The sequence below is a fragment of the Rhopalosiphum maidis genome, chromosome 3, assembly GCF_003676215.2.
Source record: "Rhopalosiphum maidis isolate BTI-1 chromosome 3, ASM367621v3, whole genome shotgun sequence".
Taxonomy (NCBI): Eukaryota; Metazoa; Arthropoda; class Insecta; order Hemiptera; family Aphididae; genus Rhopalosiphum; species Rhopalosiphum maidis.
In genome coordinates this window covers 34,907,351-34,919,840 of record NC_040879.1, presented here as the reverse complement: position 1 = coordinate 34,919,840, position 12,490 = coordinate 34,907,351, and the positions used below count along the sequence as shown (strand labels likewise).

The following is a 12,490-nucleotide window of genomic DNA, read 5'->3' as shown; positions in this document are numbered from 1 at the left end:
TGCGATATGCATGTGACAGTTAAATATGTCTGGTAGCTTAAATACTTTTATAACAACACAGGAAATGAAGAAAAACAAATTTATCATTTAGACTTTGATATAAATATGATCTATATCTATATATATAGACAGATATAGATATAGATATATAATAATTAAGCTTATCTCACTATAGGTTACTTTATAAAGTATGATTAAATATTTTTATATTTTACTTATAACCATAGAAATAACTTATTTTTAATACACGAAATAAGTAATATAAATATATCAGAATAGTTGCGTAATGGTTAAAATAACATGGCATCTTTACAAAGTAAGCTTTAATGTATAAAAACATTTTTTAATAAATACTTAATAAAATTAAATATATTTTGTAACGTTTAAAAGAAGAGAGCAATATTATGATAATATATCATATATTTTTCAACTTTTGACTGTAAACGGTTTTAAAATAAAAATCTAATAATATTTTGATTTTTTAAATAATTTAAACGATGTACATTATTTATATTTTATTAGAAATATGCCACCAAATTTATTTTACTACACGTTTTGTTTTATTTATTGTTAGGTGAAATTTAAATACAAGTTCAGAAAAACGAACATTCAACATAATTGTATTTAGGTATTCCTTATTAATGTAGTATATAAATATTTCCGTATCACAATTCATAATTAAAATCAATTACGTTATTTGTTATTAACTCTTATAATGATGTTTTTAAATTATAAATTAATAATTAATTATGTTTATTTAGTGGTGAAAATTACAAATAAATAGATAATTAGGTATAGCATTATAACTACAATTTAGAGTGAAATTAAAGTACTAAAATGTCAATACCAATTTTTAAAACATTTCCTTTAAAAAAAATATACTATAAGTATACTATACTTTGATAAAATTAAATATCCGTATAAATTTAAAAGCAAGTTATAAATACCTAATAACTAACTAGAAAATCACAAACCCAATAAAAAAAAATATTGGAATACCAACTGATTTATTGATTTATAATCTAAATAGTGAAATTCAAGTAAATCTATCACGTACGTTTAAATTATTATAGGCTTATTCAAGTTACATTATTTTGATTTAAAAAATATCAATTTTATTAAATAATAAATTTAATTATTTTGAAATAATTAATATAATATTATGTTAGATTAAAGTACCTATAATAGTACCAATATACATACTTATCGTATAATAAAAACACAGTAATGATAATCAAACATCAGTTATCATCACATCAATTATTTATTCTAAATTTTCTATAAATTTTAATTAAGCAATAACATAATAATTAATCTTATTATATTATTATTCACAATACTACCGATTAACTTTTGTTTGATTTTTACTTTTTTTTAAATAAATAAAACAACATAACTTCTTAATTACTCTGAATTCATATTATTACACTACCATCGTTAAACCTAATGACAAATAATTATTCCTTACTACTCATTTTGAAAAACTATTAGTACAAATTAATTACGGTATAATATTTTTCTGTTGTTTGGGCATGATTTATTGACTTTAATTGTTTCAATATTATGTTCTATTATTACGGTATAACTTAAATATACTTCATTTTCAGTTTTTCATTTAATTCAACACGTATTTTCTTGGTGTCTTATCAAAATACATACATCTCTAACGATTTGCAAATAGGTAAATATTATATACGCTCGTCAATATTATTATTACGAAATACACACTCTGTATTGAGATACCCGCCCGCAGTACTGCAATAGTAGTCGACTCGACAAATTATGTTTTATTTAGGGGCGACATAACTATGTGTGGCGTTTTCGTGTTTTTACTAAATCGATTAAAAATACATTTTGAAAAATGTACATAATAATAATATAACATCGCGAAACAAAATACATTAGGTGCCCACGGTGAATATTGTGTTTGAAGGACAAACGACGAAAATCGAGTAAAAAAGAACGCGGTGAGAATTTTCGATTTGGGATCCGGCGAAAAAAACATAATATCTTTGTGTGTGTGTGCGTGCGTGCATATATTATATTATAATACCGGGAACGGTTCGTTACAAGTTCGCAGAAGTTTTTTACGAAACAGAATCTAACAAAAAACACTAGCTAACGGTTTGTTTTCGGATTACGAATGCGCACGCCATAGGTAAACATATAGTGTTATAATACACGTATATATACGAACACCACACGCTGTCACACAGTTGCATAAACGGGGATTAAACACGGCGGCGTAGTCGACCGAACGTACGGGGAAAGGCGAAAAGCCAATTCGGTAAGATACGATAGTGCCGGTTCGGTCTGCAGCGTGCGCGCGCGCGCGCGTGTGTGTGTGTATGTGTGCACATACTCCCGATAATAATATTATATACTATATATCATTATGTGGGTAAGGGAAAACAATATATGTATAATACATAAAATATGCAGTCGTCGTCGATACACATGTAAAATGTTATTATAAAAAAGATTCTCTTGACCGACACGCAATTTCCTAAATGTATACATCATCGTGCGTGCGTCGTCGGTGTCGTCGCCGTGTCAAAGGCGACGGCGGCGGCGGCGTTAGTCGAAGATTGAACTCTCCCCGCGCACGTCATCGGATCCACGCGTCTCTACTGGCCGCCGCCGCCGCCACCGTCACCGTCACCTCCACTATACCGCCTCCATGACGCACCTCCACCGCTGGCTCGAGACAGTGATATTTTTAGATTTTTGAGCAAACGGCTCACGCGTATGCGTATTAGACCAGATGCCGCGACGACGGCGCAGCGTCCGCGTGTCCTCTTGCCGTCTCGAACGCGCGTCTCTTATAGGTAGAGCTCGGTAGTCCGGGCTCGGTGTCGGGGGTTGAAGCGGGTCCCCCGGCCGGATGTGGGGGAACGCAGGGAAACGAGGCCCAGACACACCCACAACGACTGCGGTTGGTCCGCCGCCGGAAACCCTCGACCACGGTACAAGGTCGTCGTCGCTCGTCCGTGTGCCGGGCCCCGATCTGCGGCGTCGTGTCGACAAGGCATTACACTGCGAGACGCGATCAGCACTTGACGTAGCCGTGTCTATACAGCGAGTTCAGTGTCACACAATGTTGGACTTGGTATTCTACATCGTGGCTACTATGCACTACGTATACTGCATTTGGCAAAGCGGCATTTGGACACAGGAGGAACAACAGGCAGCGCCAGACCACCCCGCCGCAGCAGCTGATGCGTCCGATGCTGACAACGCCGCCAACGCCGCCTAAGCCACTCTGCCGGAGAGTCCAGTCGACTACCGCGAGCCCCGGCCATTCGTCTTGTAACGTTCATCTGGCAACAAACAAAATAAACATATTAAACTAACCACAAGAAAAATACTATTGTACACAATACGTATAACCGTATTACATTAAAATAATATTTTAATAACAAAAAACAATATATAAGCACGATAACTATAAAATATTCTACACACAATATAATAATAACAATAATAGCACACAGTTTAAAATACAATAAACTCTCTCGTTACAAACACACCCACCCCCAACCACCACAATAGCGACCACGCGAGTGCTATTCGCCTTTTTTCTTCTCGTATTTTCACTCGTCGTAATATTCTTTCCCTATCGCTTTCGCGTCCACGACGGTATTCATGCTGAACAACATTTACGAAATGCGTTTGGTCCGAGAGTCGGCGTATTCATTGACGTTTACGATACCCAATTTTCCAGCACTGAGATACATTCACCTCAACAAGATTACGGGAGTCGTCACGATCCGGACCGACAATTTTTACTTTACATGTAAGAACGAGCAGTATTTTATTTTGCTGGCGGCGTAAAATTTTGATGATCGCTTGACTCGATGATTAAAAATGTTGTACATTTTTTCACAGGTTTACTCAGTGGCAACCAGATTAGAGGAGGCTCGTTCAGATGGGTTGGTCAAGAAGACGATGCGATTCCCATGCAACCGCCACCAGACATACTATAGAGGTACTTGACTTATTAGCGTTCAGATCATTACATTCTTCGTTTTATTTTAGGTACAATAATTGCATTGTATACCTACTGATTATTTACTATCCTCTAATAATATTATATCTATGCATTTCAATATTCTTATTATATATTATATTAACTATACGATATTACGACTTCATTCTTATTATATATTATATACTCATTACTCATGCAAATTTATACTATTAATACCTACTTTATACTATTAAAATATTGTTATATGCACATGATCACTTTTAAATAATAAGCGCAATGAAATGTAGCTTTCTGGTTAAAAAGTAGTAAATTATAATACATTTTTATCATATAAATAGCATAACTGTTAATATTTCAATAATTACTAAATATTTTATGATTTAATAATCAAATTATCACGAGTTATTATGTTTGTTTTCAAACTTATTTATTTACCAGTTAATCGCGGGGATGTTCAGAAATATAATATACAACTAAGAATTCATAATATAGAAATTAATTTAAAAAATATAAACATCGATTAAAAGTAAAACTAATAATAATATAATGTTCAAAAGTCAATATTTATTGGTATATATATATTATATTTAATATTATTCATTTCAAATTATTACAAGTTACCTTAAAAAGCTTTGCAAAAACATATGAATTTAGATAAAACTAAAATTTTTCTATTTTGAAATAAATTATTTCGATATAACACGTAAAAACAGTCAACAATTTATAACATGCGATTTAAAATTGTATTTTTAATTTCGAACATTCCTATGTCAAATGAGCGTTTATTATATTCTAAATACTATATAATATTATGTAGATATATAGTCTATAACATTGATTACCTACGATCTACATATTATAAATTATTATTATTATTGTTATATTTATTACTTTTTTTTTTATTTAATCCTTGACAATTTTCAGTGTTGACCTTATTATTATACTATATTATATACCTAACATCATGTTTTAAGCTAGTTATGTTATTATTACTACTTTGTCATTATTAAAATAATATAATTAATTTTAAAAATAAATGAGTCTTGTGTTATATGATTGGCAAAAGCTATAATAGTACTTAATAAATACTATAAGTACTATTTACTCATAGGAAATCAATACAATATTACGAGTAAGTTAATCGTGTATACGAGATCTAATATTCATCACAATTATTATTAATAGTAGTGAATTCAAGAAGTGTAAAAAATATTATATCGTATGCGGTATGTGCAAAAAAAAACTATTTTTAACAAAAATACGAAAATGCATAAATTCATAATCATTACAGTAAATTCTGTTTACTAGTTTTATTATTTTTTTTCAGCATATTTTATTTTACGATAATGTATTATACATAATTGTTACCTATCACCCTTAATAAACATTTGGTAAAATATAAAATCGTATCTTTTGAATTCTGAAAAATATACAGTCATAATAATTAATAACTCGTGCACACTTAATACGATTCCCCGAGATTTTCCGTCGATCTTTTTCCGGGTCCGCAACAGCGGGCGACGGGATCAAGGCGAACGTGAAACGCACGCGAGCACACGGCACACTGAACAGAAAATCCTCGTGGCTTGACAATCGCATCTTCAGTAGTAATATAGTATTTGTGTGTAGGTATATTATTATTTTATTTCCCCGGCGTGGTGCGGTGGTGCGTGGCGTAACGTAAAAACGTCGCCAAGTTGTAAATAATAATAATTAAGATCTCGTAAGTTTATTTTTATCTTGATAGTCGACTAGCTTCTGTCCTGCGAGGATAAACAACGAATGGTGGTAAAAATCCGTTGTCCTCGTAGGTATATAATATACTATACTTATAATTAGAGTGTAAAATCATATGCGTTAAAAACTAGTCAAATATACATGATATTTTTTTAATTACACATGATAATATTATGTACTAAACGGATTAAACATACACAGAAATTAAAAATATGTAATCGAAAATTATCAAAAAAAGAAAATATGTATTTGACATGTTATGAAATTTAATACCACTTTAAGTGGCAAACTTTAAATTCGACAATATGAACATTAATTAGATATATTTTTCTCCAAATACACTCACACAACTACGAAAACGATCCAATTACGAAAATTTATCGGGCGTAATAAGCCTGATACTTACTTAGTGTGGATAAAAATAAGCACAAGATACATTGTTATGGTACATATTATGACATAACTCCATAACAGCAATAATAACAATAGTCTGAGATTTGAATCGATATTTTCTTGTCTCAGTAGGCAGGCATTTTGTGATAGCTAAAAACCGTTGTAAATACTATCGTACTTGCAGGTTATATCTAAGAGATTAATTAACACATAATATATCAAATTTATTTCAATATTAATCTTAAAATAAAATACCAAAATTAAAATAATATATATATTTTTTTTTTATGTTGACAATAATTATTTTTTAAATTCATTGAAAATTTCTAGGAAGATTTCAAATGTTCAAAAAATATGTAATATAAAGTTAAAATAATAATAAAAAAAAAAATAAGTCAATAACATAACTGGTAAACCACAGTCCATCGTTTTTATAACTTACCTCATTTTGTTTATTTCCCCGTACGCTTTGAAATCCTGTCCCTATACGATTGTCTCTACTCCTCCGAATTGAAATTGCCTGTAAAATTGACCTAAGTCAATATAATATTTTTATTATTGTAATAATCATTAATATTTAATGCATGCTATACGTATTTAATATCGTATGAAATTAAATATCGTTTTTTCAAGAGTAAACTCAAATTTTATACTCTACGCGCGTCAAGCGACGTCACTTATATTTTCTTTGAATTACTTTATTTACTCACAATTCGTATTTGTGTTTTTTTGGTACATTTTAGTAGTATAATAATAAAATAATATAGGTATTTTTAATTTGTTTAAATTGTAATAACTATTTTATTTATTTTCGATTGATATGTGATGATAATAAATAAAACAATTTTATCTCATTTAAATTGTATGGAAACGAAAAACAAGACGGGGCATTATTAAAATGTTGAATACTTATGCATTATTTATCGTAGTTTCTTCAACAAGTTTAACTTAATTGAATGAAATAGAAAAAATACAGTCGACATTCAAGTTTATTTTTTGTAGCATGAAGTTAGATATATGCAAATTGTTTAAAATTCTCTATTGGATATAATAAATATATAAATCATTCGTTACAAATTTTAATACAATTAGACTTATTGATGATTTCTCAATGATAACTATATTTTTTTCAAATTTCGAGAAAATCAATAAAAAGTTTGAAAAAAATATAATTGATTAAATAAAGTACTATCTGTGTTTGATTTTCTTACACTTTAGAAAATATGTTTAATATAAATACCAAAATATTTGGTACAGAAATATAAATAGGAAATTAATGTCGATGGACTATATGAGATTCATAAAAAATAATATGTTAATATAAATGTATAATATAAAAAAAAAAATGGAAACTTCTGAAAGTGAAATATGGTGATTTAAGTGACGTTATAATATACTGAGCATATAATGGAACATCAGTGAAAGATTGTTTCACTTAAATGTTTGAAGGATGAGTGACTTACAACAACTTATCACTAATTTTTCATTTACGTATATAACTTTTTTCAGGTATGTTTAATTTTTATACAACTTACAAAAATTAGGCAAATACTACTTATTATAACACTTGGCTTTATATTTAGTGTATATTATTAAAAAATTTCGGGAAAAAATATAGTTTATTAGTAAACAGTTGTAAATCAATAGTCCAGTTATACTAAGAATTTTGAGAAAAAAATTAGTGAATTATTTCTGTTAAAAAATAACAATGTATAACGTTGTAATATTTGAATAAATAAAATATTATTTAAAATGTATGTATTTCATAAAATTTAAATAACATAGTTTTAAGGTAATGGTTTAATTAAAAATTAAATAACTATTATGAGAAGCCACTTAATTCTGTTCCTGAAATATTGAGATCGAGATAAGTAAATATATAAACTGTTAAAATTACGTCAACAGTATAATACTTATATTAATTGTAATAATAATTATATTTTTATATTTTTTATTATTTTAAAATAAATTTCATCATTATATAAATAACCTAACTGATATGCTTTATCAAAGATAAGAGTAAATATAGTCTATAATAAATTAGTTAAATCTGAATTTAATAATATAATTGTATATGAAAAAGGGTTCTGAGCGTAGTCGTCTGTTAGTTTATATAACTAGGTACATTACATTAAATGTTTTTTAATATTGCTATTAATGTAATTTATTTTAATAATAGTATTAGGTAAAGTGATTCTATTTTTAACGAAAACATTGTTTTCATCATATTATTAATATTTTAATATTTTAATAATAATAAATATAATTTATACTGTAGTTATTATGTAATTGTTATTAACTTTTGAGTCAATACCATAAAACAATATGAATAAGTTGATCGTATAAACAAAAATCTTAAAATGAATTAACCCATTTTGAAAATATCATTGCGTCAAGTAATATTTGTAAATTATAGCAAAATAATTAATGATGTAATACATCGTTCAATAAATTATGTAGCTTAACAGAATCAGAAAATTAATGAGAGATCGTTGTATACTACATGTAAATATCTTATTCAAAATTTAAACTTCAGCAGCTCAAAATAAATATCCAAGGATTTAGACTTAAGAGTTGACTTTTTTTAAAACCAAGAATAGTAACTAATGAGAAACTTAATTATAAATAAATTGTCAGATCTTAGATAAGAATATGAAAGATTTTAGAAAATTTTATCTACAAAATAATTTGCAAATTTTCATGATTTTGACACTTGTTACAACTCAACATTAAATGCTTATAAAAAAAACTATTTTGTCTATATAGTTAAACAATCGGTATACCTATAATAAACTTACAATGAATATTGTAGGAATTAAATTTCTTAAGTTTTTAACCGAATGAATAATTTTTTATCGAAATTTATATAAAAAAAAAATCTCAAACAATAAATAGATCTAAATAGGTCAATAAAAATGAAATTATTGTGATAAACTGATAAATATTATCACGTATAGAAATTGCTAATATTATAATAACAGTTGGTGAAAATTTTAAGTATTTATTTATTTATTTTTAAATTACACTTTATAAACAAAATTGACTTTGAAACATTTGGTATCAAAAACCACCTTCACAGTTGAAGATCGGAGCATTTTTTGTTCAAGCATTTTTAAACCATATTCATTTTTAAGAATACTAAATACTACATACAATATCATCAGTCATCACAAATTGTGTTATTTATTAATATATTAATTGTTGTTTAAATGGTTCCATATAAATTTAATAAGTATGAAATTAAGCTAAAACATTATTTACCAATTTTCAATTTAAAAAATAATATAAATAATATAGTCCAATCAATCGAAAATGAATTGTGTACTTTTTAAGTATTAAATATAAATAATGTAAAATATTTTTAATAATTGATTATTATTGAATTAAATCAACTTATTCAATAATATTGTGTGATTAAAAATGTATATTAAAAACTAATCTATTTGTTAATCATCGAAATCTTTATTTTTAGAATTGAGGATCATACTTTTAAGATAATATAATCATTATTCCGATTATATTTTAATATAATCAAGTCTCTAATAAACCAATCTAACAGATGAGATTATATAATAATATAATATGATATGGTTCATTAAAAAGTTATTTTCTAGAGTACCTTCTAATTTTAAACAAAAATGTGTATTTTATAAAAAATGCTTTCAATGAACATTTTTGATTTAGGTATTTATACTTTTCTTTGTTTAAAATGTCATTTTTTATAAATACCAGTTAAAATTCTTGTACTCGCACATTATTAACATCTTAAACAATAGCGTGAAAACTTTATCTCGATTATAGCATACATACTTATAAGTAATAAATACAGCAGAATATTATGTTATTAAGTGTTAAAATGTTAAAACAAATATCGAGTATGTTAAACACATTATAGACTTATTAGTATATTATTGTAATCGGTTTAGCCAATAGATATTTTAGTGACCTAAAAAAAAAGCTGATTGCAATTTTCGATGACGCATCACATTTATCCGTGTTTGTTCCTCAATGAATTGGTGTAATTTGTGTTTGAATGGTTGTTTGTGAAAAGAGTAACTTTTAGCTTTTCTACTTGAGAAAATATCTGCACGTTTAATATATAAACCCAATATATTTTTTTAATCTGTAAAGTTGAAAAAAAAATATTTTTTAGTACATTCATTCTACAACTTAACTAATAATATTGTTTAAAATACTCAACTATATTATATTTATATTCTTGTATACCATAGTTTTTGAAAAAATAAAATGAATAAGATATAGTATATATTTAATTACTTGTGTTGAACAGTATTTTGTATTAACATTTATTAAGGAGTTAAACGTAGAAATAATATTATGGCTATTGGTTTTAGTAAAAAAAATAAAAAAAATATTAATTAACCAATTTAAAAATACACATTTATAAATATGTAATTATAATAAAAAATGATAAAAACACGATTAAACTATTTATAAGTAATTTAAGTATCTATAGTTGCTTACAAACAATTTTAATACCAGAGTAAAGTACCCGAAGTATACTTTAAAAACATTAAGCTAAAATATATTATTTAACGCATACAAACCTTTGATCAATTTTACCTTCTTAAAAATTGTTCACCGCGACAATTGTATAAAATATAAAACTGGATAGGATTCACGGACTGGATGTTGTGTACTCGTTTCACTCACGTCACCATATCATACCTATAAAATTATGTTTTGTAATATAGGCCATAAATTCTCATCAAATGTATTCATTTTTATTTTAATGGCACTAAAACTAAGTAGTTATTACCTTAAAATTTTTATAAATTTTGTTTTAATAAAATATCGATATTTATTTGATTAACATTGATACCTCCCATTTTTCCTTCAACCATGGTGGAACATTGGCCGCTTTAGGGTTCCTCTCATAATTAGTACCTATAAAATAATTTTAAATATATTAATATAGTAATATATACTAGCAGGTCTTAACACTGATAAATAATCGAATTAAATATAATTATTATCAGGGCTTAGGTCTTTATGAAGTGTTTTTAACTTTATACATAATTCACACATTAAATAATCCTAATTCTAAATATTAAAGTATTATAATTTTTGTATATTTAGATACTAATAATGTACTAAAATCTTATAATATATAGAAAACTTTCAACATCATAATATTTTTATCGGAGAAAATAAAATATTAAAATATATTGTTAACAAATATTATTGTATTTGTTAGGCTTTTTCATTTATATAAAATCCAATAAAATAATAACTCGCGTATAATATTATAATCTTTATTAATTACTTTCCAACATACAGCTTACTAAACAGATAATTGATTATAGTATATCCCTGAAAAAATATGATTTATTTTAAGAAAGATATATTATATTTTTAATTAAACACCTGATGGTTGGCTAGAATATAAATCGAATTCCATATGCGCCATGTAGACCAATATTAATATGTTAGCACGTACGATACGTAAACAATATCGAAATTTATTTTCACGAATCGTATACACTGAACTCTTAAATATTTATTTATTTATAAAATGTGTCCATAGTCCATACTATGAAAGTAACAAGCTGGAGCGTAAAGTATTTTTTTATGGGCATTTATGTTTGTCTATTACATTCGTCAATATCAAACATCCACCTAAATTTAATTTTGACAAAAAAAAATATATATATACAAAATACAAATAAATTACATACCAGATACGTTCTATACGGTTTTGAACTACGTTATGACTTTTAATATTTTCAATTCAAGTTTTTATATTTTAATAAGTGTAGACAATAAATTTTAAATTTAAGAAACTGCTAACATATAAAGTATCGAAAATCAACCCTAATAAAAAGTTTATTGATACAATTTATATTAATGTATCATTTTATGATCTCGAATTCTCGTCACAGCTTGATTGCGTATTTTATTACCCAACATCACATATTCATACTCTAGAATGATAGACAGTTAATAAAAAATTAATATTTAGAAGAAAACTAATGTGTAAGATCGGCTCATGAAGCAAATTATCTGTATAATAATAAATTGTAGCTGGAATGTGTATCTGAAACTCAGCCAAGGGTCCAACGGTTATGTGAATGAAAAGTTCATACATATAAATATATTATATATTATATATATTGAAGTTAACCTACATGTGATTTTATTTATGGTAATCATAATATATAATTATCGAATAATTTAAATAATTATCAACAATCGAATTAAAAATCGGAGTATATTAAGCTTCCTTTTGAATTATTTTCGATATGCGTCTATGTGTTATGTTTTGGCCAAAATTATAAACAACCGTTACTTTTATCAAGATTTTAGACAAATTATTAATCTCGTGTGATATAACTACTTTAACTCATA

The 12,490-nt window shown here is 26.6% G+C and overlaps 1 long non-coding RNA gene across 1 annotated transcript; it reads right to left on the bottom strand.

Moving 5' to 3' along the window:
- Nucleotides 1-6,584: 6,584 nt before the first annotated feature.
- On the bottom strand, nt 6,585-10,812 carry LOC113558441. The gene is made up of 3 exons (XR_003405642.1): nt 10,690-10,812; nt 10,068-10,244; nt 6,585-6,641 (listed from the first exon to the last, which is right to left on the bottom strand). It is a non-coding gene; the product is annotated as an uncharacterized LOC113558441 (long non-coding RNA).
- Nucleotides 10,813-12,490: the final 1,678 nt, after the last annotated feature.